Below are 26,740 nucleotides of genomic sequence, written 5' to 3' on the forward strand. Positions count from 1 at the left end.
AAATAGTCATCTTCTTATATCTCTCATTGTTTAATAGAGGAAAGCCATTTACTGAATTTGCCAAAGTAATATATTAAAAGCAGCCACTCTGCATTTTGGTAGGAATACTGTCTCAATAATAATGTGAAGAGATCTGTATTAGCACTAAGACTATGTCCATGAAACAAAATGCTCCACAGTAAGCATATACAACTGATTTGAACTTGTAGCTTAACTTGGACAACTTTTTGTTTGGGGACCAATTCTTTCTTAACACAAGAAATTAATATAATGCAATGTTCTCTGGGTGACATGAAAGGCAGTTCTGTTGTTCTGGGCTTAATCATTATTCATTATACAAAAAGCAGTGAGAAGAAAGGAAAATAAAATTACTGGACCAAAGGAAAAAAAAGAAAAAAATGCAGCTGGAAAGCAATTAAGGATATGATCTCTTTGTAAGGAATATGAATGTTGTAGATTACCTTGGGTTATACCACTCCATAAAACTAATTTTCATCTCCCTATCTGTAATGATTTCAGGGGGAAAAATTCTGAAAAGATTCCTCAGTAATTTCTTTAGTCTGAAGAATATTAAAATCTTTCAGATGGAGTAGTACACCATTTTTCCCCAAACCATACATTCATTACTTTTCCATCAGAAAAGTTAGACAACTAGTGTGCAAAATATTCTTTCCTACTTAACCTTCCAACAGTAGCACATACTGTAGAAACTACTTGGTGATGTCAAAGCAAAAGCACTTTGATGTAAAGAGTATCCAATTTATCATCTCCTTTTTCATTTTGCAAGATCTCCTGCCACCCTAAAAAAAAAAATTTGCCTCCTTCAAAAAGATTTGGTAATACTAGAAATATGAAATCTCATAGTAACTCATTTTCTGTGTTAATGCAAATCACATCTCTTCCCAGGATATTTATGGTGCCTTTCTTAGCTCAACATTGGTCTGAACAAAAGTACGTGATCTATTTTAGGTGCTGAAAGAGGGACTGAGGAGAGAGAGATTTATTGCAGGTTCAAAGGTAGAAGCCCAGGAAATTACTTCAGAATAGATGAAATACCTATTAAGTAGAGCCAGTTCTCTTGCTTCAAGCATCAATTAGAAATTTAATGTTTTCCCTAGAGACTGAAGTAGTTTTGTTTTGGGTGCATTGATCTACTGCAACTGTATACAATTAACTAATACTTGATGAGTAAACAGTCAATGTGTAGGTAACTTTTATCATTTATTTCTTCAGCAAGTAAATAGGAAACACAGGTAAACATGACCTGTTAATTGAATGTTTAGATTAGTAAAAATAACATGATAATTAACACAGGGTAACTTTTATGTTTTAATGTTTAATATTTAGATTTCCATTTTTTTTCATAATTTAGTCAAGGAGAAATAATATGTTGGAACAAAATTAAATACACCAAACATGTTGACAAAGAAGTCATTAAATGGATGTTGAACAATTACAGTAAATTTTCCTAATGTTATAATTTTAAATATTATGATTACCCCAGAATGTTGTTTCATTACACAAAATTGTATTTTTTACTATGTATGAGTCTTTTTGTTTTTCAGCATAAAAATAAAAGTCACACAGCTATCATTCAGCACTTTAAAATCAGATGAAAAATATATGTGTCAGGCAGTTAAATCTCTTTAGCCACTTATGACTGTAACTAAGAATTTTCTGTGTTTTAGAGTTTGATATGAAAGATTTGTATTAAACGTTGGATTTTTTCTTTAAAAATATTTTGTCACTAGTAATATTTTTTTTATTATTTGTTTTATATTTAATATAAGTGAAGTTCTCTGATAAAATATATGTATGAATATGTGTACTGTCTTTCAACAAATATTTTTTTTTAAATAAGAGGCAAATTACTGGCTAACTAGCCTGGCCTCTTTGTTGCATATTGCTAAGAAAAAAGCTTCTAGCAGATATCTGAGGTTCTTATCTATATATTCATGTAGTTTTAGTCAGCTGATATATGTAGCTGCTGATCCTAAATAGGAAATTATTGTATATAGATAAAAAACATAAGATACAAGAAACATGCCTCATATTCCTGATAAATGTCTTCAGGTGTTTCTTAAATAAATGTTAAGTAAGAGTTTATTATTATGAAGGACTAATTTTGGAAATACAATGAAATAAGAATATAATTTCATTAAAAACTAATTTAGTTTTAAATAAAATAATTTCAGTCTGAAATGTTCATCATGCTATAACTTTACCATTTTTTTAATGTGGATTAATTTACTGTACAACTTCTAATATGAATGCTCTACATTGACAAGAAGACTTAGACTTCAATTTTCATGTGAAGGAGTTGGTGTTTGAAGGTTTTTTCCACAGCTCCTCCGAACAATCTATTCTATTTTCACTTACAAGTAGAGTGTTAAGTAGTGGTTTTCTTCAACCAATATTTTAATATTTCTGTCCTGCATAAACGAATTTGCTAACATGAGGAAGAGGAGAATTAGGGCACTGTACTGTTCAAGCAAATTGTTTATAGTAATGCTATTTGTCTTGGTATAAAAAATGCTTAAAGGACTTTAAAGTAATTTTCAAACAAATCTGTTTTATATTTCCTTCAGTGCTCATCTTTGTAGTATTAAGGACTGGAAAAATAAACTGTCTCACTCTGTGGGAGTTATTCATTCAGCTTATTGAAATCTTTATTTCTGTCTCACTGCTTTCTCTTTAACCGGAGACAATACAGAGGGGAAATATATTTGAAAGGTAGTTAAGCAGTCGGTTTAAATTTGTTTAAAATAAGATTCAATTGTAATAATTTCTCTATAGCTCTTACAGATCACCTTTTGTTATTTTTGCATGGGTACTGTTAACAGCCTTGTCACAGAAGACTGTGACTGTGGTTACTAGTCATGGACAGAGATTTGTATTATACTATGCCATGCTGTACTGATGGCTCTGAAAACCAAGGGATTAAAATCTAGAATTTTTTACATGAAAATATCCCATATGCCCTCAGTATTTATCTCAATTATGTTTCTTCTCTTCAAAATCTCCTTTCATATACAGTGTTTTATCCTTGACTCACACCATGGTGGGTTTAGATTGGATATTAGGAAAATTTTCTTTACTGAAAGGGTGACAAAGCACTGGAACAGGCTGCCCAGGGACGTTGTTGAGTCACCATCCCTGAAGGTATTTAAAAGACATGTAGACATGGCAGTTAGGGACATGGTTTAGCAGTGGACCTGATAGTGTTGGCTTAACAGTTGAACTCAATGATCTTAAAGGGTCTTTTCAAGCCTTAATGATTCTGTGAAAAATACTGCTCCCAGTATTTTAATAAGGATACAGCACAAATATTTGTACACAAACACAATGCGCCTTGGTTCTTGGAGAAATGATATTCTGTGAGATAAAAGATGGAAAGATATGTGTGTGTTACTCATCTATTGTAGTTGCACATTTCAGAGGAACAAGGAAAGGTCTAATGTGATTTGACAGAGAAACCTGCATAGTAATAGCATTTTTTTTTTCTCTTTGAAACATTAATATTTTGCTTTTAAAAGACTATACTTAGCAGAGAGAAGATGTAATTTGACAGCCTGAAGTATCAGTGAGCTTGAATGCTTTCTGAGAAGTACTGGAAGTAGCAGTCTAAGGAAGTGCTCTGAACTGCCTGAAATCTCGCTTTCTGGGTCATTCATTACTCTATTAGCAGATGGAGATCTGAAATGAGCATTTTTTTTAAATTTTTTTTTAATATGAAGTCCTCATCTATATCAAATGTAAATATGATTTTGTAATATGTGTGTGTGTACCTGTATATATAAAATATGTGTATATGTTGGAAATTAGTCCTTTTGTGACCCAAATCATAGGAAAGACATCAGAGATGCTAGAGACAATGAATGCAGAGAGCATCTAATGCCAGTATCAGAGGTTATGTCCTTCTCTCCCTTACTCTGTTCTGAGTGATTAAGTGCCAGGTTCTCAAGTACTCTTACATGACTGAATAGTGGCAGAGAAAATACAACCTTACTTCTTGTATTTCAAAACCTCATTGTGGTGAAAGAAAACTCCAGTATATTTACTCAAGAAACCTCATGAGTAGAAACAAAGCTATTTCAGGTCCACAAGCAGAAGAATCCGTTTTAGTAAATAGTATGTATATACTGGCAAAACATAGATCTGGCCTTATGTTCTTCTGATAACGTAGATTAATAGGATAGTTAGACATAACTTTAAAAAAATGATTAGTCTACAATTTACAGATTTATGATTTTTTCCCATCATTTTACACTATCAAGGAGTAAGGCAAGGAAGAACTGAATCTCGTTTTGCTGCTTAATAACATGCCTAGTGATGGTTGCTTATGTCTCATGATAAGTGAGAGTTACATGGTACATATTATTTGGATATCTTCTGGGTATTTTTGCTATAAAGTTGCCTCAAATGTTTTGATGTCAAAACCAGTTAGAGCTTCATGGTTGTCTTTTTTAAATTTTTAAGACTGAATATTTTTATTATACACATTAATGTCAAATTCTGTTGCTGAATATTCTTTGCCTCTAAACTACCTGCAAGGTCTACAGACTGAATAATTAAACTTCCACTCTCTCCTTTCTGGACTCTTTTTAACTCTGGGGTATTTCAGTGGAGGTGATCAATATTGTGTAGCCAGTTCCAGAGAGGATTGTGTCCATGATCTCTGAGTGTGACATGATGACATTTCCTATGTCATTTTTCATGCCATTCTTCATGCATTCTAATATGCTCATTGCTTTCTTAATCATATTCAAATACAGGAAAATTAACAGAAAAATCTATATTATTTCTTACCTTTCTAGTCAGTTAATTTAGTTAATTTTTGAGGTGTGTTAGTGGTCCAAATTTTCCCTCCATTAGTTTTCAATTGACTTTGCATCAGTGTCTCTGATTTTGTCACAAAATATACTGAAATAACATGATCAATTTGGAGGAAATTTCAAAATACAGCATATTGATTTCTCTGTGTGCTGTGAAGCTGTATGTCAAACATTTTAAATAATTTTAAGGGAAAGCAATATCCTAGGAAAGAAAAGCAAAAGGTGAAGAATTTTTTTTTAGAAAAGTACTCTTTGGGTGCTGCCAACTACATACTTGTCTCTCATACCTTATGATGAAATCCATTTAAATTTTTAACTTTTAGAGTAAATAACATCCCTATTTAAAAAGGTTTTTAGATCACTGTTGCTAAATTAACATGGTACTAAATGTTCAGTGTTGCTTTTTACGTAGATTACTGTTATAGTTTCAGTCTAGGCCTGGCAGGTTGATTACAATTACCTACCTAAACACATAGCTGTTTCATCATTTGGAAATAATCACAGCTATCCAACTCTATATATGTGGACCAATATATGACATGTTTTAAGATGCTAGACACTTGCTATCCATGTTAATAAATAGAGTTTGCTACATTTATGTCTATTGGACTATTTATTTTTCCTCTGGCAATGAAGGTTCAGATTTTTTGATACTAAGTCTTTCTCTTTTTTCACCTCCAAAGTATTCAAAGTTAGCTGGCCCTCAAAAAGGGAGTGCTTTTTGAAAACAGTTTCATCTTAAGTATTTCTACAAACTGTATTCTCGCAGACTTCCTTTTTACAAGCTGAATGATTCTCTAATGTAGAATTAATTGAACCTGGATACATGAAAACATAAAAAGAATAAAAATACCGATAGAACTCTTAGTTATTTCAGAATGTTATTTGTAGATGAATTCAGTTTTATTGCAGTTCTATTTTCTTAGCAGTATTTATGTACATGTATTCTTCCTCAGATTAATATGAAGTCAAGATATAAATACAAAATTGCGAGCTGATGACTCAACAAATTATAGCTTTTTAGAATAGAATGTAATACCTTGAGCAAAGATAGGGAATTTCTCATAGTCTAAACATTAATTGCCATAATATATTTATTTTTAATTTTAGATTGATTGTACTTACACAATCTTTTTTTTTTTTTTTGTGGCTGTATATAGCCCAGTGTTTGTATGTTCCCTGCAGAATCCTGATTAAGCAAGTATATTTTAAAAGCAAAAACTGCCTGTCCTTAAAGAAGACTCTACCTGTCATTGAGACGACCAGTGTTGCAGCTAATATAAAAGCTTCACAGGGATAGATTATAAAAAGAACAAAGATTCTTGTGATGACAGAGCAGTCCACTAATATATCACACCTGAAACTAATGATTAACTTCATACTTTATTGGATAATTTTAATGAATTTTAGCATAGCTTCAAGACATAACACATGCAGTCGTTTTCAGATTTCTCATTTTTATAGCCATCAGCAGACTATATTTTAATGGCATTCTGAAAAGGAATGATAAAGTAGTTATAAAGGCAGCTAAAATAGATTTCCTTACCCACATACTGTGGTGTATATAATTCTGGAGTCTAAAGAATGTAAAAAGCATAAAGCATGGACTTTCATTGTCCATGATAGTAATGCCCTATGTGATACAAGAACATGTACAATAAGAAGGAGTGTTGCACAGATACATCAGTTTGGCTATATAATGTAATTTAGCTTTGTAGGGTTTTATTAGCTTAAACAGGTTGTTTTGAATATTAAAACATGAATAAACTTAAACCTGGATATTTTTTCTTCCCGTTGTGGAGCTAACATGGCTGTTCAAAGCAAATTCAGGTGATACCCACATTCCACTGACCAGCCTTTCTTTAGTTTTTCTCTTCACACCATAATATCTGCTGATCAGAATACTTTAGATTTTAATCATCTGACCTTTCTGCTTATCACAACACAGTTTCAACTTTGAGCACAATCAGTTTGTGGTGGTTGTGGGTTTTGGTGTTTGTTTTGTTGTTATTGTTGTTGTTGGAGGTTTTCTCTCTGTTCTGTTTTATTTTGTTTTGTGTTCCAAACATGTTTTGCCAAAGCTGTGAGTGTGTAGTCTGAGCTATGAAAGCAAATACCTAGAATGAACAGTCATCTAAAAATCACTGAAACACTGGTCTGGTTCTCCAAAATTATTTTTGTCGCTAATTTTTAAAATGGATAAAATCTGGTACTAGATGCATTTGAAGCAATGTTATTTCTCACTCAGGAACATCAGATATATTCTGTTTCTGCTTCATTCTCTTGATTCAGTTTATACAAGGGAGAAAAAGAAGTTTAGTCAATACTAACACAGCAGTCTTTTGGCTTTGTTTTAATAAAATCTTTCATATGGCAGTAAAAAGAAGCTATATCAATGGAGAAGTATAACAATAATTAGAAGAAAATCTATTAGATTCTTATTGATGTATTCTTTGAAGGAGAATAGTCAAATCAGTGGGAAACAGTTCACATAAGCTCATGTTATGAGTGATAAAGTGTGATTGAATGAATCAATGCTGTATTTTAAATAGAGCTAGGACAGAGGATTTTACATTCAGATAGCTATAGGCCCACCTATTTATGTTATTTAAATGGTGGAAAGCTGCTAACTCAATTATTTCCTGTCTTCTCCTCTAATCTTACTAACCCTCAGTTTCATTCTCTGAAAGCTGAAGTAGTATTGAACCATTCTACCTTGTTTTAATGTACTGGTCCATAAAATCTCACTTTGAAGTTAAGCTCTGTCAAACATCATCTAGCATTGACAATCAGCCTTGTCTTGATTACATTCTAAGTTTGAGCAATGTGTAGAAAAATCTCCTTTAGTTGTGTGACTTATGTCCATCATGGGAATAGCCATCATCAGGTTCTTACAGTTCTGTCAAAGATGGAAAGGAAAGAAGCAGAACTCCCCTCATACTCTTATTAAAAATGCATGAATATAAATTTGGTAGGAGCTGGAAATGGAACATGGAATCACTGTTCTCTTCCCATCTGAGATTAACAGGTTCAGGGATATGTTAAGACTTACACAGTCGTTCCACAGCATGAGACGGAGGTTATTCTTTTATCCTGTTCTCATTGTTAAAAAGGAACCCAAAAACCAGAATATCTTCATGAATTGGATTCAGAAACCAACCATTGCTGCCAGAGAGAAGTTGAGAACAGGCCTTCTACAGGCCTTCATGAGACTACTTTCTTCGAAAAAATCAATTTTTCTTCTAAATTTACAACTTTGACTTCAGTGTAGAACTGAAGTTACATCAAAGTGTAGGAAAAGTTAGGAAAACAATTGATTTTCTGAATTAGAATATAATCCGTATATTGCACATTACATTTATTAAAATTACAAATAAGTTAAGTGATTGTCATTTACTTGGTATTAACCTTGTGTTGATATAGAAAATCTGAAAAATTAAGTGCAGAAGGATCAGTAAGGGGATGCTGGAGATAGAGGAGGCAAGTGGACAAATGTTGGGTAAAATGGTTTGGGAAAACATGAATGAAGACAGATGCTCTGTGAACACTTCGAGTTATTTACGAAAGGTTATTTCCTTACAGTATTGCAAAATTGGCTTAAGCTTTTTCCTGTATGTACACTAACTCTGCTAGGTGATATTCGATCTTTCATTTGGATTTTTTTCAAATACATGAATCCCAATAGTTTGCACAGAATGCATATTTTGGTTATTTTCTTTTTCTGAACAGTGGGCTCCAGTTTGTATCAGACATTTTTTACCTCTGATTTTCTGAATCTTATTCTAACAACTTCTAGTTACTTTTTTAACTACCTAAGTATTTGTATAAGATCATCATTCAGCTGTAAAATTCTATTTGTTCTGATCCAAGACTTTCCCCATTGTTAAAACAGCTTGGTCAAAATATGCCAGTAAATGAACAGCAGATGGGAAGGTACAATGACGTCTAGCCACACTGTCCAAACTTGAGGCATCTATTTAAAAGTCCTAAACTTAAATGTCTTTTAAAGTCATCCTCTCTTTCTTTTATGATGTAGGGAATTTAGAGTCTCAATTTACACTCATTCATAGATTACTAATGGTGTTAATACATACTTTATAATACAAATACACTTCCTGTCTCATCTGTGTTTAACTACTCATTTAGAAATTTTAGGCTAACTTCAATTTTTGATGCACTCCCTTTTTGTTGTATATAACAATATATATATATATATTTACTTTCTAAAGGCAGTTATTTTCATTCTGTATGGATGCAGTTCATAATTAACCCACTTTTTTACCAGGAGTTGATTTGCATACCTGCTAGATTTCACTACTTGCAGCAGCAGTTATCATCGTTAGACTCAAAACCCTGGTTTTGGTGTGTATGTGTGTGTATATATGTGCATATATATTTATATATCCCATTGCAAAGGTCACACTCCTACCATATATAATAAATTGTTCATAAAGAACTACATGACTTTAGCATATTATCCTTAAAAATGCCTTGTTTGTAGCTGTCTGTACATGCCATAACTGCACCTTCACTAAAATGCTATTGCATAGCTTACAATAGCACTTTTTGTAAAAATGTATTTTTTACATAGGTTGAATTTTGGCTAACCAACCCTCTCATAATCAATTACAAATAAATTAATGTTATTCGTTTATAAAGCCAACATTTGTCTGAGTCTTGTTACTAAGTTTTAACTAAGGATATGCAGTCAACCAGGATAAGCTGTCTGTGAAGTGCAGGTGATCTGTGAGTTCAGAGGGCCAGGAAAAAATCCTGCTGTATGTCTTCTCTGATGGACAACTGAAAGCAAACAGATGTAGAACTTAAGGTACAATTCTGCTTTCTTCCTGTGTTCTTAGCACCCTTGACTGTCTAGATACCAACCAAGCTGCCATCAGTTTGCTCTTAGTGAGTTCGCAGCTTGGCAAATTCCCTTATGAGAAAATGCCTTCTTTAAGCAAGGTTCTAACAGAATATCCTTGGCTATCTTCAAATGACATTTGCCTACCTGTGAACCTAACCTCTAGTGCTGCTGTTTCAGTCTTTATACCTGTCTCTATGCTCAGCAGTGCCTGTAGATTTGTAAGCAGTGTCCTACTGTATTTCCAACAGTGTCTATCCCTGCTGCCCTTTAATGCTTCTGCTGCTCTCTATGATCACTAGGCATTTCCGCTACTGTCCTGTCTATCCTGTGGATGTGTGTGTGTGAACGAGAAAGATGGTTATGGAAATCAACTCTTGATCAGCCTTAGCAATCCTCGTCCTCAAGATACCAAAACTGTGTAAAAGGAGGATCTGGCTATTTGCTGCAGCTGCACAGTAGGCTATAGCATGTCAAAGATATCCCTAAGGACAGAAAGATCTGTGTAGATAAGTAAGTGACCCAGGTGACCCTTCATGCTTCCTTTCTGTGTTTTACTCCTAATCTCTACTTTGCCTATTCTGCCTATATCCTTCCACACATCCTCCAAGACTGTTCTTTGCTGCCAGTAGAAGCCAATGATTTTTGAAATTTTGGGGTATATTCAGATTAATAAAAGGGTAGAAGATCTGATTGTGAAAATCAGTTGTTTACCCTGTTTATTCATAAACACTGTAATTAAGAAGCAGTAACTCTTCCTGCTTCCTTTGATTGTAAATCCCCATCATTTACAATATCAATTCTCTTTGCTGACGGGCAAGGAACAGACTCGTTGCAGGTAGCTTGGTGTGCAGCTGCAGGGTGAGCTGCAGGTTGAGCTCTGGCTGGGAAGAGCCCAAAACAGGAGGCCGTGAACTGCTGACTCTTGGCATAGCAAAGGGCCCGGGGACCCGTGGCACCGGCCAGGGGATTGAGCACTCAGAGACACGGCAGAAGGCGAGGACTCGGGAGGAAGAGCGAGACTTCGGCGCGTTTGGACTGTGAGGGAATAAAAAGCCCAGGGTGTCCTTTATTGGGTGGGGGGTCCCTCGTTGGAGGCACTGACCCGAGCTGTTTCTGTGTTACTGCGCCATAAATAAATTGCTTTATGGAACGAGACATCTGAGACTCTGCTGTGGGAAACTCGGAGTTGCACCCATAGGGAAACCTGGTCTGACTGCGCGAGTGTGGGGTGTGTGGGAGTCCAGCGGGGCTCAGTGGAGGGGCTCTGGTCCCAGCAGTGAAAGTCTCTGGCGCTGGGAGTGTGACTGTCAGTCTCGTGAGACTGGGAAGTTTCCTTAACAGCGAGAAGCATACTTTTTGTCCTTGCTTCAAGCTTCACACTGATTATATTCATGACAGAAACCTTTTCACAGCTTTCTGTCATTGTATTGCATGATACTTTTAAAAATAAAATAGAAAATATACATTTAGGCCAGAAAATATAGTTCTGATCGTCTAGGTAACACAGACTGTAGCATTTTTCTGAGTCTGTTTATACTAAGGTGTTGGTATTTACATTTGAACATTTAGGAAAATATTAAGTTATAGAATCAGAATATCTCAAGTTGAAAGGGACTCATAAGGATCAACGAGTCCAACTCCCCATCTTGATCTAAATATTGATCTAAAAATTGCTAATAGTGGATATTTTGCCAGGTAGCTTTGTATGCAACTGCCACTCTCTCTATCACCGTTCTCATTTCTTCTTATCTTGGATGCCATCCTCCCCATCTTAACTGATTCTGTGCATGTAATTTTTTTTGGTAATCTTTATTTTTGGATACTTATTTTTCTTCTATCTCTTCAACACGCTTCTAAATTGTCTTCTAAAATCACCAGTTTACTTGTTTGATAAAGATGCCACATACATTTATTTTCCTTCCAAATAGTATATAACAAAAAATTGAATAATAGTTATTTTTCTAACTTGAAAAAAATCATCCAGCAAGCAACTTCACATTCCTGTTGTCTAAAGGGACACTGTAGCTATGGATCAAAATGGGTATATTCAACTCATGGAAAAATATAATTACTGTCCTTAAGGTAATTTATTACCAAACTACATTTGTGACATCAGTCATTATGAGTTCTAATGCATGTAACTGGCAAATGTGTTTGCTTCACATACTTTATTCTAATTGACATCTATCATATTCCTGCTGACAGCCTTTCAGCCCAGATGAATGCTCTTTGCCAAGACTATTACTACTTTGCTGAGGTAGTCATACGTGGACACATTATAGCGAAAATACAGAGTAAAAATTCACTATGCTTTTTTACTGCTCAGGTGTCTAGGTTCACTAGTTCTGAATAGTGAGGCTTTGACATGCATCAAGTAGATTCTTGACAGTTTGATGATATGTCACTTCTGAGGGTTTGTACAGTACACCACAAGAGGACCATAGAAATACCAAAAGGTTACTATGTGCTTTGAAGCACTGAATATAATTCATGCAATATAAAACTTTATAAATTAAATCACTGAAGAAAAATGTTTTACTTAAACTATCATTAGACATTTTCTCTCATGTAATAAGATTATATTTTGTCATCAGTATTCTTGAAAGAGGACAATGAAAGTTAATTTTATGAGTTAATGAAGGCCATGAGAGACTTTCTAAAGCCATTAAATAGTCAACATACCTACTACAGTGACATCTTGTCAAATCATAAATAGTAGCCCATCACTCTTGGTGAACTAAATCATGATGTACTGTTGCTCGTGTGTAAAGGTCTTGGGTAACAAAGATAAAATAACTGTAGCTTTAGTGAGATCAGGGTGTTTATATTTGGTATCTTGGCTATAATTAATTCACCCAAAAATCTTCAGAGGAAAAGAAAAGGTAGCGAAACACAGCATTATTGTATTGAAGTGATTGCACAGTTCAGATAAAAGTAGTATATTGAAAGTGTAAATTACATTCAGTTGACACAATATAGCGAACATTAAAACATGAAAGCTACACAGTAACCCACTTTTTATAGACATTTGGACCTAAAAAAGCTCTTTTTTGTCATTTGCAGTACTTCTTTTTTTCCCTATATACTAAGGTATATTTTCTCCTTCTGCCAGAGCTCCTTGAAATTTCTTGAATATTAAAGACTACACATGATAAAAAGCAGTCAAAATTGTAAAGTTAGATTAAAGCAAAGTCTTATTTCACAATTCGAAAGTGCTATTAGTTTCAAGTGTATTTTAAGTTGCAGTTTTCTATGTTCTCCTTTGCAACTTGCAATAATCAATAACTTAATTTTTAAAAAACAAAATTTTGTTTCACTTTAATACACCTTCTAGGTTCAGTACCTAAAAGCCAGCTGAGAACACTGTACTTGAAATATGTTGTCCTCAGTAGATGGACTATTCTGGATTCATTCAGTCATATCTGGATTTTATTAAAAAACTGAAAGGGAAAGAAATGACTAGAAACTTTCCTCCTCTTTTTCATAAAAGATTAATTTAGAGAAGCATATTTAGTTACAAAAGGATGTGTTTTGTAAGTGTTTTCAAGTAGGTATTGTTCAGACTTTTGTGGGTGTCAGGTAGGAAGCCTTTTTCATGCTTATAACAAGATATTGATTAAATTACTGTAGCTTTAATTAACTCTCCTCCTAGGCAGCATTAATTGCATCATAAAATAATTGAATCATTAAGGTTGGAAAAGATCATGAACTCTTTATGGCTTCATAGCAACTTACAACATATATGCTATTTAAAGACTAACCTGTATATTTTTGTAGTATCCACGTGTTAGGTATGTGGGCTTCCAGAGGCCACATAGCACATATTAAGAATATAAAACGTGGCGCAATCTTTTTCTTTCAGCAGTTTCAGAGTTAAATTTTTTTAACTTCTTGCTATCAAAGCCATATTTTCAGAACGTGTGACATTTAGATATGCAGCAGTAAAGACTTATTATTAGATTCTTCATAAATAAAGTGTTTCATATTTTCAAGCAGCAAGCTTGCACACTACTTTTTACCTTAAGACAACTATTTTTTTCAGGTTCATACTTCTTCACAGCCGTTTTCTGATAGATCTTATTGGAAGTGAGCTTCATATTTTTAACACAGTCATTGGACATAATTTTTCTACAGATGCTATGTTTTTTATAACGGACACTGTATAAGAGAGCTGTATTTATACTTGTAGAAAATGAAATAATCTTTCGTATTTTAAAAGGTAAAAAATGATAGCAACAATAAGTATGCTAATCTAATTTCTATAAAACTCTGAAAATGGGTTACACTGTAAATGGTACATCTGTAACCAAATGAAATGCATCTGAAGGTTGCCTTAATTATATGCTTGGCAATTAATTGAAACATTTATGAGAGGTCAACAAAGTAGGTATTTCTAAGAAATCTAAGCTTTTTTTTTTTTTTTAGCTTTTTGCTAGGCAATATATAGCAACCATTCTCAAACTTTATATAACACAGTTTCTCATACTTGTCATCTGCTTTTTGTACAACACCATCCATACCCTGCCTGTGTCCATTTCAGATAGCAATACTGATTGGAAAAGGAATTTAGCTTTCCATATATTTAAAATATATAATAGCCATATTATATAGTTTATTTTTTAACATCTTTCAAATTTTCAAAAACTGTTTCAGTAAACCCTTCTGTAATTTTAGATTTTATCACAGAGTTGTTCTTTAGGTCACAAAGTACATCTAGAGGCCATCTAGTCCAATATTCAACTCAAAGCAGGTATAATGACATCAGGATGGCTAGGCTGTGTCTAATCTTGAACAGCCCCAGAATGGATTCCACTACCTCTCTGGGCAACCTATTGCCGTATTTAACCACCATCATGGTAATTCCACACACCAGCTCCTTCCTTGAGCATCTGATTGAAATTTCTTATGTTTCCATTTCTATCTGTTATCTCTTGCTCTATCACTGTACACCTCTGATGGGAGTCTGAAGGCATCTTCTCTGTGTCTTCCAGTGAAGCTGTTGTACATAGTAGAATGGTCTCCTCTTAGCTTTCCCTTGTCCATGCTGAACAGGCCCACTTTTCTCACCCTCTCCTTGTACACCATGCTTTCTAGTACCACAATTGTCTTGTTGGCCTTTTACCAGAGTCATTCAGTATTTGAAATCCTTCACATACTAGGTAGCCCAGAACTAGGCGTAGTACTCCAGTTGAGTCTTTAAAGTGCCAAGCATAGGGAAAGGATCACTTTTTTGGATATGCATTACCTACAGTCTTAATAATACATTCTAGGATACAGTCAATCAGGCTTGCTGAGAGTGCTGTCATCCAGGTTGTTAATGAAGACATTAAACTACTGGCTGCCAGCTGGACTTTGCACCACTGCTCAAAACTCTCTGAGTCTTGGCAGTAAAACTGATTTTCCATTCACCTTATAATCTACTTGTCCAGCCCTTTTCTCATCAGTTTTGTGATAAAGAGACTGTGCCAAAGGCCGGGCTAAAATGAAGATGCACAGCATCCACTGCCTTTTCCATGTCCACAGCTGTCAGTCACCTCACCACAGAGAGCACTGAAGTTGGTCAGGCGTGATCTCCTCAGGCAAGAAATGACTTTACAACTATCTGATCCACAACTTTTCCAGGGACAGAGTTAAGGCCGACTAACCTATATTTCTTTGGATCTTGCTTTTTGATTGTCTTCAAGAGGACCATGACAGCAACTGCCTTCAAGTCATCACAAACATTTCAAAAAGGACAGGCAGCAGTCTCTCAGAGACACCTGCCAGTTCCGTGAGCATCTCTGGGAATGCCTTGCACCAGGGCCGTGAACTTGAATATGTCCAAGTGGGTTAAATGATTCCCTCCTCCTCCTCTATCTTCTGCAGGTGCTTCTTCATGTTCACAGACTCTCTTAGGAGGTCTAGGGACTTAAGAGGTTCAAGGAGAAGCCTTACCAGTGGAAAAATGGCATGGAATACCACAGCTCTTTGCACATCACTTGTCACTATGCCTGCTGCCCCACAGAGCCATGGCAACGACCTCCCAGTGCTGCCTCCTTGCCATGGGTGTGCAGTGCCTCTGATGCCCTGCTTATACTCCTGCCAGCTGCTGCCTGCAGGCCTGACAGTGGGTCTGCAGTTACTCCTGGCGAGGCGCAGAGCTGATATGCCCTGTCCTGCCCTGCTCTGTCTTGTCCCATCCCGTCCTACCTCACCTCACCTCCCTTTCTCACTGAAAGGCTTTTAGGAGATCACAAAGTTTTCTATTTTTGTTTTGTCATGAAAAATGAAATAATAAAGTGTTTAAAAAAGCCCCACCTTGGAAAGGGAAAAGAGTGTATGAAGGTGTGTTTAGTGTTGGTATTTTTTTTATTATATTTTTTTATTTATTTGATTTATTTATCTATGAGCTTTGTGAGGGATGTTGAGTAGAAACCCAGGCATGTGCTGCTGGAAGATAAGAAAAATGAGGCAAAAAAGGAGACTGGAATGAACAGATAATGTTCTGACACTATTTTGATAGATATTCCTTATCTGGGATGCTATTATCATGGAAGTAGTAGAATTACAGGGCTGAACTGCTTTTTTTAGGGTCATTTTATATGTTAAGGGTGGGATATTACTAAGCAGAGAAGCCAGAGAAAGTCTTATGAAAAAAATTAATCTAGTACTTAAAATGAGATACAGATGTTAACAGTCTTCTCACCAGGGATAGATGATATTTCTCACTGCTTTCATATGCCAAAGAGAAAACTATCCTTAAACAAGGCCTTGTTTAAGCAGTGCATTTGTTTTAGGCTTATCTTCCTGTGTTAAAGTTTTCTTAAGTCAGCGTACTATATTTTTTTGCTGATAATTCTGTAGAAGTATACAATACATACTAAGGTTTGTGGAAAGTTGTAGTCCCTAATTTTGATCCTACTATTAAAGAAAACAAATTAAGCTTATACAGGTTAGAAAGGACCTCAACAAGTGTTGAGAAGGAAAAACAAAGACGCAACTGAGCTGAAATAGCAGAGAAACTAAAAAATACAGGTAACAAAGCACATAAAGTCATTTGTTGATGAACATGTAGTTCATTAATTTATTCAAGAGGAGCCAGATCAATGCCCACATTCTTCACCAGTTTCTATGACAGGGAACACCAAACAATGTGACACTCACTATTAAGCTCAGTTTGTTAGGAGAATCAAGTAAGGCATAGGATATGTCATCTGGGTCTTTGTGCACATGTGTACACATGTGGTTAACTGAGACCTCCCTTTGTTATCTTTCCTGTGAGCTGGCACAGCTGAACCTGGGCAAAGGAGACACTTGCTCTGAGTGGTCATAGGTGTGTTCTTTCCTACAAGCAAAATACTTCCTATAATCTAATGAATATACCTCTCTATTTAAAGAGCTTGACCCAACAATCTAATGTAGATGTCTCAAAACAGGAACATACATTTTGAAAATCAGTTGTATTTGAAAACATAACAGACTACATTTTCTTTTTTGAACATACAGAGAAAATAAAAGAATCCATTCTGTTCATGAAAATTAGAGCAAAGTAAACAGGTAAAGATGCTTTTAAAAGAAATCTTAATTGAAAGATCAGAGAAACTAATCGGGCAAATCCACATACGATTCTACAAAGCCCTAAAAATTAAACATAATCAGTTAATTACGTCTCATGTTCTGTTAGCCTCTTTGTGTGAGATATTTAATCTATAGAAAGCAGTAGAAAATTCAGGGGCCAGTATTGGAATTTAGGATGATTTATGTAACAATGCAATGATTTAAGTAATTGTAAGAGATTAATTACACACAAAGTCATGCCTTGTCTTAGAAAAATAAATACAAATTGTCTAACTGTAAGGTTAGCTCAGGTAGAAACAAAGAACTGACTGTCATTCGGGTCTTGATTTTGTGCAAAGACTATTATCTGTATGATTAACAAAACCTGAAAATATGCATGCATATTTTCTTCATAGAAGAAATACATTTACTCTTTCCCACAGTAAATGGTGGGGGGAGGAGTGTGATTCTGTAAAAATAAACAAATGCTTACATGATGTATAGTCACATCATATTTGAGAACGTAAAGATGATGGAATGTCAAAAGTTCAGAAAGGGGCTGACAGTAAGACCTGAAGAAATAGCCAAAGAATTGTAGGCAGTTCTCTTAACTGAATTTCCATGAGGGAAATAGTCAAACTGTTCTTTCTAAATATCTATAAGAGATGGTGAGATTAAACAGATAGAATATATTTGTAGGGAAAAAGTAAGTCCTATCTCTTTAAAAATTGCAGCAAGCCTTAATGCTTAGAAGAGATATGACGTAACTTTAGTAAACTGCAGTTTTGATAATCTTGGCATTCTTTTCAGCAAGCTACAGAACTATGGTCTAGATAAGATTAGTGTAAAGTTAGTATAGAAGTTTTTGTATTAAAAAGATTTAATATTTTATTCTCAGTCACTCTTTCCCTCGGTAAGTGGTGGGGGGAAGAGTGTGAATCTGTAAAAGTCTGTACTGGTTGTAATGTTATTCCATAGCATTTTTGATAGTTTTGGAAATAGAGTAGATGCTGATCTTGCTGAAGAAGACAGGACTGAGGTTTAAAATAATCACAATGAATTGCAGAAACAATAGTAAATAATGGACATACAGCTTGGTGAGAACAAACACAGGCACTAAATAGGAAAAATTAACTGCACAAGTACAAGATCGGGAATTCCCTCTAAGGTTTCAGGGAAGAATATGGGTACAGTATATTTACCCTGCCATCCTGTTACATGTGTAGCTGGCTCCATATTTTTTTTCTTACACAAATGTTTTCATAGCAGAGCTCCAGAAGTGTTAAAATGCCTGGCAGACATCTTTTGGCAAATCTTTAGAAAAATCATGCCTCTATCACCCTTTATTAATGTGAAGCATAACATACTAATTTCTAACTGTTTACTGGGTTGGTAGTCTGTGTCAAAGGCACAAGGGATAGAATATATGAAACTGCTGAAACAAGACTAGCTAGATCTCTACAGATAGGAGCATAATGTGTAAGTATACAGTGAAACAACTTGCAGGCTCAAGTTGTCTAAGTCTCCTAAAAGGACAAACAATATAATATACCTGGTTATTGATAGTTCATTAAATGAAATTAAATATTAGAAGCAACAAAAAAAAGACTTACAGCCAGGTTTATTCAACCTAAGAAATGGGAAGAATTAGTATAGGAATATTATAATTTTTTTGAGAAAGAAGACCAGCATAAACTGTTAGCTATCTATGACAAGAAGTAGCAGGGTTTAATGTGCAGCAAAGTCTAGATGTAAAAGATAAGAAAAAGGTGCAAGAAAAGTAAGAATGGTTAACTCCTGGAGTAGATTTTTTTTTTTTTATTTGGAGGGTTGTCCAGCTTTGACTTCAGTTATACACAGAGAGATTGAACTGGCCCTTGTCACTACTGGTTTAGATGTGAAGATACAGCTGAACCCTGCCCTCTATAAGAAATATCAAGACATATAAACAAGCCCTCTTCCACCTTTTGTAGAATTCTGCCAAGCATCTAAATAGGAATTGAAGAAATAGAAGCTGCTTCTTCTGTTTCTGTTGAAAAACAAAAATTATGAATTAACTTTACTGTTAAAATAAACATGACTGCTTATTTCATGTATTCTGTATACTACAGTTGCTGAATGGAAACCTGGTTATGCTGTTTTGGAAGGCTGGACCAGTTCCCACTGTGGTCATTATGATTCTCCTCTCAGGCTACCAGATGGCTGTTTAGGTGTAATGATAACAGCTGTTTGATTCTGCTTGCCAGCCTTGAGATTGAAGAACTCTGAAATCACTTGGGTACTACAGGATTAAATGAAGACAAAATTTAAACTTTTGTCTACTATAATTGCATATTGATGAATAATAGTATTGACTTTGCAGCAAATTATTCCTCAACATATTCTTATTTTTTAATTTCTTATCATTTGGTTTATGTTATTTTCTGTATTTTGTTGTGCTTACTCTGTACTGGTTATTTCCTAGGTGTATCTACAGAAAGACAGAAAATTAATCACAGAAACAGAACACACTCTGGATTTTCCTCTGCTGTACAGACTACACGGATTGAAGTATTAAATCCTTTTGCAACACCACCTTCCTGTAAGTAGGTTTAATCTATGTGAAACATATTGTATGAAATTTTGTTAGATTTCTGTGTAATTCACTACTCTACGAGGAAAATGGCTAATTTACTATTCTACCAGAGAAGCACTGACGTATATTTATATGCACATATAAGAAGGAACAGTGTGAAGGCTTAAAGCATATTCTGATGTTCCTCCATTGTCTTTTCTGAAATCAGATCAAGAAAGGAAACTCACGAATCACAGGCACTATCAGCCAGTTTTCAGAAGTGGTGACTCTGTACACCGTAGGAGATGTAACAATGAGGCAAGAAAAGCAAAAAATAGAGTTATAATATGAAGGGGCTATAGGGGTAGCTGTATTTTGTTCTTACCAACTTCTCTCTATGTCACTAAGGTGAACAAATAATAGTCTGTCCTAGCTAGAGATATAAAACATGAACACTAACAGAAATAGCATAACCATTGTCTGTGGCTGCTCCTGGTTATGTGCCTCACAGTTAATATCAAGGGACATAGATGGTTCTGAGAAGGTCAGTGTCTAAGAATATGCTGTGATTAGTAAATATTATTTCAATTTGAATATTATTTTAAATTGGATATTATCACACTACTACAATCTGAGATATAAATCTCCTTACTGTTATGGGAATTAATGGATATTTTGAGATATTTTGAATTCATAAAGCATCCAGGTTTATAAAGTAAGGTTTTTTATTTGCAACAGGTATTTGGTTTGGTAAACCAGTTTTTTGGATTCAGAGTTATAAATTTCGCATACAGAGTAACACCCTGAAAGTATCATGATCTATTAACTAAAAAAAAAAAAAAAGAGAATGTTTTATTGGTTTATTTGATATGCTCTCATTTTATGTGGTTAAAATGTGTAGACGTGAGAATTCTCCTAAATGATTAAAACACATGGTGTTCATTAGGGGATGATATACCTATATTCTTTAGAAGTTTGAGTCCTTGAAACTCCGATGTTGATGTTGACTGGAATATTCAGTGCAAAGGAACTAAAATATGGGTCCAAAATTCTGAAATGAAAATTTTTATTGTATTGAGCATTTAATTTGCCAAGGTCAAACATAGCTGTGTAATTTCTGCACTTTATTTTCTGTCATATCATAATATATTTGCATCTACTGAAACAACTCTTTAATATGTACTAATATTTTAAATTGTTTTGATTTTTCACTTAAAGTTGACCTTTTTTTGCAGAGATTTAGGGAATCTAGTTTGCCATCTATTGCTTAAATCTCTGTACATCTCTACAGAGATGGATAACCTCTACGGGTATAGAATGGATAACCTTTTTAGCCTAGCTTCATGATTTGAAAATAGGAAATCATACCTATGAGATAAAGAGGTGTAAGGTTATGTTAGTGCTCATTTGTTTATATCTGCACTCATTACATTTGAACCTTCTGCAAGGGCTGGCATTTTGAAAGATGGAAAGGTCTCAAATAACTTTTTAAAACTTATGGAAAATAAAGGCTGAGCAGAGGGGAGGGAGTTGTGTAATGACTGTAGTGTAAGCCTAAACTATATTATAGCTATATTATAGCTATATTATAGCTATCTCTGTTATGGGACAAACTTCCATCATAGCTCAGCCCTTTCTTACATACTAAAAACACTCAACTGCAAATTGTAGATTTGTCAGAAACAAAGTATCATATTTTCTCATACTGCTTGAAAATTCTTGCTTCCAAAGGCTACAATGAGCAGTTTGTAAATCTTTTCAGCTTGGATAGTCAAAACCTAATGCCCCAGAGGAATGCTAATATATCCATAAATGCATGGAGATGCAGCTCCGTAATAATGCCTGAGTGCAGTCAAGTGAATGAAGTGTTTGCTTCTTGTTCTCAGCTTTCTGTTTGGTGTTTTAGATATGTTTGTAATACTTCAGTGTGCTTTTAATGGCAGAGCAGTTTTTCAGTGGTAAGCATTTGCGTATGAAATAATTGAAGTTCGTACAATAAACCACGGTTCAATTTACTTGAAAATGTAAATCGGCTCATTTATGAGTCACTTGTGCATGACTGGTAGTCATGACAAGTTAAGAAGTATACAGTAATTGACATATAATAATATTGAAACAGATTGTCCAATACATTTATTTCTTGACAAAAACTGATCAGTTTTAATTTGTCAAATTCTCTACTGCTTTCTCATGGAAGTGAAAATATATTTATTAAAACAGCAGTGACTGTGAAGTCTGGTGTGTTAAAATTTGATAATTTCGTTTGTCAAAGAAGCAAAGCATGAGATTAACTCAAGAGTAATTGTTAAATTTAAAGCGCAAGGTAGGGGGAACACAAAAAAGGCTTTATGATGAGTTTTTGTCAATCTGTATAATTTTTCAGTTAAGCAGTCATAAATCAAGGAATATTGTATTTTTTTGAGGCTCATTAAAGAGACATTATACATTAGAATAGTGAGGCAGTCAGCATAATGAAATGATGAATGCCTATAACTATCTGTATGTAAATGATGTGAGACAGATTTGCTGCTGCTATAGAGGAGAATGGCAATCTATTTGACAGTTCCCTGTAGGTGCTACTTCTGGATACAACTGACAGATGTTAAATGTAAACCTCTTCAACAGAAAGCACTTATTAGCACTCAGTGGGGAAAAAAATGGCAATATAGAATAAGACAAATAGCAGATATTGCCATTTAAATAACTTCGTTCATGCAGGGCTTTATTGCCAATGTGTTAAAGTCTGGAAGGCTGGGATTTTGTTTGGTTTTTATTGAAAAAAGTAGGTAGGTAAGAGAACATTTTTGAATTTAGAAAATTGTATTTTGAAACATTTAAGAAAATTCTCTCAGTATTATATCTTGATGGGAATTGCATATATGTGCCCTTTTATCAACACACTTCTTTTGAAACATTATTTGGTAAATATTTCTTGAATAATTATTATCCGTGATAAATGCCAATACTGTGTATGTTTGCTAACTTTACCAAATTGGTTAGCAATAGGAAATACTTTTTAGGACATCTTATGATTTTATTTCTAGACTATTTGTCTCAGTCCTAACCTGAGATGCCACTCTTGGAAGTATAAAATATTAATCTGTGTGAGATTCACATTTTGATAATAATACAACTCTTCAAAAGAGATCAGCCTTAAAGTAGTTCAGGAGACTATCAAAACCACTTGATTTATTTCTTACTTATCCTACTTTGTAATAGATTAGGTTAGGGATTTATATTTCTTTAGAATATGAATCTAGGCACATAAATTGATTTTTCAAATTGTCAAAGCTTACTTTAAAGGTTTTTCTTTTTTGAAATACCCTGCTCTTAATGAAATTTTTTTCTATCTGCCAGCCAAGCTGCTGCTTGAAAGGGTAGAGATTAAGCCACCACTAAGAGTGATGCAATGTCTACATGACATAGACTCCATATGGACTTATGTCTTTTAATATTATGAAATCTGTGACAGTGTGTGTGCTTTTTCTTTGTTATCTTTCGTCAGTTGTTTAACACTACCTTGTGTTGCTTGCACTAATTCTCTTTGGAATTCAGTGTTTCACTGCACCACTACAGATTTGTGATCCTCTTTCGTAGTGTTAAATTATCAGCCACATATGCACTGTGTCTGACTTAGTGGACATATTTATTGTTCCCTGGCTGCTGTGCTTGCTAATTCGTTTCTTTATTGCTTTGCCTTGAATTAGGGAATACTCACCCTCTCTTCCCTGAATTCTTAAAGGAATAGCTAAAGTTCATTCCCTTGTACTTTTTGGTCTTAGTTCCCATTGTCACAATTCAAATCTAGATTTTTTTTTATGTAGATCCTGATGTATGTTCATGTAGAACAGCTGAGTTTCAAGAGTGTAGAATGTGAATATCATCTCAGTGGGGAAAAAAGAGTAAATACATTTTATGAGATAATTTAAGTGATAATCCAAGACTGTAACAGACTTCTCACATAGCCAGACTTTGGAAGAAAGGAGGAGTTCATAAGTCTGGTAAATGTACTCTGATCCTATTAACCTACCCTCATTAAATGATGAAGTTTGAAAACTATTGCTTGATTTTCTCTCCTTTTCTTAGCAACACAGTAGAGTTGCAAAGAGGTTTGAATTAGATAGAAGAGCTTTCTATGCATTTTCTGGCTTAAGATTTTCTTCCTTTCCTTAGCTTCCTTTCCCTCTGTTCTCAACTCTGCTATAATCCCTCTTATGTTAGATGCGACAAGTATTTTCAAAACCATCTTGCCTATCTAATTGAGACAAACTCTGAAATGTTTTGAAAAAAGTGAAGACATCTACCCTTTACATGACAGAGAACAAAATTAGGCCATGTGCTATATCTTAAAAACAAATAAACAAACAAAAAGCCAGCAGCATGTGTTCTATTGAAACCTCCTACAATGTGTCTGGTTTGAACATTTTATACTCCAAAATAGAAGAACCAAACGAGCTTTTTTTCATTTTATCATTTAGAACTTCCACGATGCCAAACAGATCAGAGATTACTGCATCTGAAATTAAGTTCTGTCTGTTCCTCTGAGGTCGGTCCTATATGACCATGTATGTTCTTTTGTGATGCTCTGTAAGTCACTAGAAATGAGTCTTTTACTGGCATTTCTGATGACTGCACTTATTTGATGAGTCAAGGCTTATAAGTTTTTCACTGGTTTTAAGAATACGCTTAATATGGATATATAACTATATAGTCTATATAAATATAGTGTCTAAGTATACACTAAGTAAACACAGTATATGTATTCTTGTAAATATAGTCTAAATATGCACTATATAAATAAATATTTAATACATTTTTATTTTTAGGAAAACAACTACAGGTTAATAATTTACAATATAATGTAATTGCTTCCAGTAGTTTAAAAAAATTGCTTTGAAATGTCTCACCAAACTTTTTAAACTAATAATAAAGCATACTGAAACATAAATGTTTCATTTTCTCACTAGTTCTGTTTAGTGTAAATAATAAATTTAGTACAATGTCATCTATGTAAACTGGTGAAGAATGATGCATTTTTTAAAAAATATGTCAAATCACCAAGGAAAATCCATCCTAATGAAAACTAAGTTGAAAATACATGTATATATTATGTTGAGAGTTTTATTGCGCTGTCATTACATTTTAAAATCAGTTTACTTCTCACATGTACTGGACTACTTGAATAATTTTTTACTAAGCTTAACATTAGATATTACTAGCATTAGTTCTTTATATATCAGTTAAATCAGATTGGTAGTCTACAAACAGAATTATAATTTCAAGTCTAATGCCTTTGTCACTTATATTTATCTAAATTTATGACTTTATTAATTGTAAAAGAATTGAAATCTCTTGGATATTGTTTCTTTTTTACTCAAATAACTTTGCTGAATGCAATAAGGAAGTGCTATCATGCTCATCCAATTATTTCAGCTATTTTCTTTTTAGAACTGAATTATATGTTGAAATGATATTGAATGACAGTTGTATGAGCTGAGATCTGCTGTGTAAGTGTGCTAGGAGAGTACAAAATTAAAATATAAACCCGTGATACAATAATGTTTCATTAATATCTATTTCAAGTCATCAGTTAAAACAGTTGTATTTTTTGATTGATTCTAGTGGCAATATTTTTACGTAAGTAATATTTTGTGTTAACCAAACTTCTTGCAAACAAAATGCTTGTGAACTTGTCAAACATAAAAATCAAAGAAATCTTATGAGTCCAGTCCAGGAGGCTTGGCTTCTCTTCAGCTTTTACAGAAAACATTTGGAATTTTACTTGTAAAATGGCATTCTGACTGCACCAAACACTCAATCTTCACAAGTGGTGTCAAAATTAAGAATATTAGTGCTCATTTGGGAAAATTATGAGGGAAGGAAAAGCATATGTTTAGGCAACCTGTTACATTGAATAACTTTTGTTTATTTATTTGTTTGTATTAAATATTACTACAGTCCACAAATACAAATCTATGTATGTATAAGCCCACACATAGTGTCTTTGTCGTGGTTTTAAAATCTAGCTTTTGTGTTAGACTTAAAAAAGCCACAAATATGTACTCAGCAAAAGATCCCAGTCACACAGTGCTATCCCGCTGAAGTGGGGCCTCAAGTCTACACATCAGTCTAGAAGCTTCTAGTTCTTGAATAGAAAACTGAAAACTGTTCTTCAGTCCTTCCAACATAAAAGCATAGTTTTATGGTAACAATGAAACGAGACGCACAAGGATTGGTTGCTTCATTGATGCTTTCAAAATTTGATAGCCCAGCAGCAGAAGCCACTGTAAGTTATCGTTGTCTCACGTTTGTCAGCCTGTACTTTGTCTTTTTAATAATGAGACACAGTTTTAGAACATCATTGCCAAGAGATGAAATTTAAGGCAATACTATGGAAAATATGCATATGGAAACGAGTGACAGTTTTATCTTAAGACTTTTCAAGGTTTCAAGAATAGAGTATATATTTAAGCAGTCTCAAAAGATTCCTTTGTTTTTCTGCTATGAGATGTAGAAGAATTTTTACCATAAAAATTAAGTAGAAAGACATAAAGATTTATGACTGGTATTGAAAATGCTGTGGACTCAGCAACTGAATTGCAACATATTCTAGGGTCCCTCTTTAGCCATTGTAAAATTTTGACATTCATAACTGAGACTGAAGGTGAAGTTGTGGGGAAGCAAAGAACTAAAATTGTAACTAAATACAAGAAACAGTAAAAAGAATAAACAATGATGAGAGTATGACTTTGGAAACCAGTGAAGATGATGAGATGAAAGGAAGCTTGAAAGGGAGAAAGATAATGAGAACTTTTTTTCCCATCTTAATTTTAGGCACTGAGACAAACTGTTTGACATTGCAAAGCAGAAGCAATTATCTGTTTTACTGAAGTGATTTTCACCTGAGAGGGATGGAAATTAGAAAATGAAAAGATGAAAAAAACTTGTGTA

General features: G+C 34.2%; 1 protein-coding gene across 33 annotated transcripts in view; it reads left to right on the plus strand.

Moving 5' to 3' along the window:
- TENM3 (teneurin transmembrane protein 3) overlaps positions 1-26,740 on the plus strand; it is a 1,314,794-nt gene that overhangs the window by 34,508 nt on the left and 1,253,546 nt on the right. For all 33 annotated transcript variants that reach the window (XM_064652558.1, XM_064652559.1, XM_064652557.1 and 30 more), the window contains exon 2: positions 19,700-19,816. The gene's annotated coding sequence lies outside the window, so the exon portion shown is untranslated. The remainder of the gene's footprint in view (positions 1-19,699; positions 19,817-26,740) is intronic.

Source organism: Pseudopipra pipra, chromosome 4 (genome assembly GCF_036250125.1).
Source record: "Pseudopipra pipra isolate bDixPip1 chromosome 4, bDixPip1.hap1, whole genome shotgun sequence".
Lineage (NCBI taxonomy): Eukaryota > Metazoa > Chordata > Aves > Passeriformes > Pipridae > Pseudopipra > Pseudopipra pipra.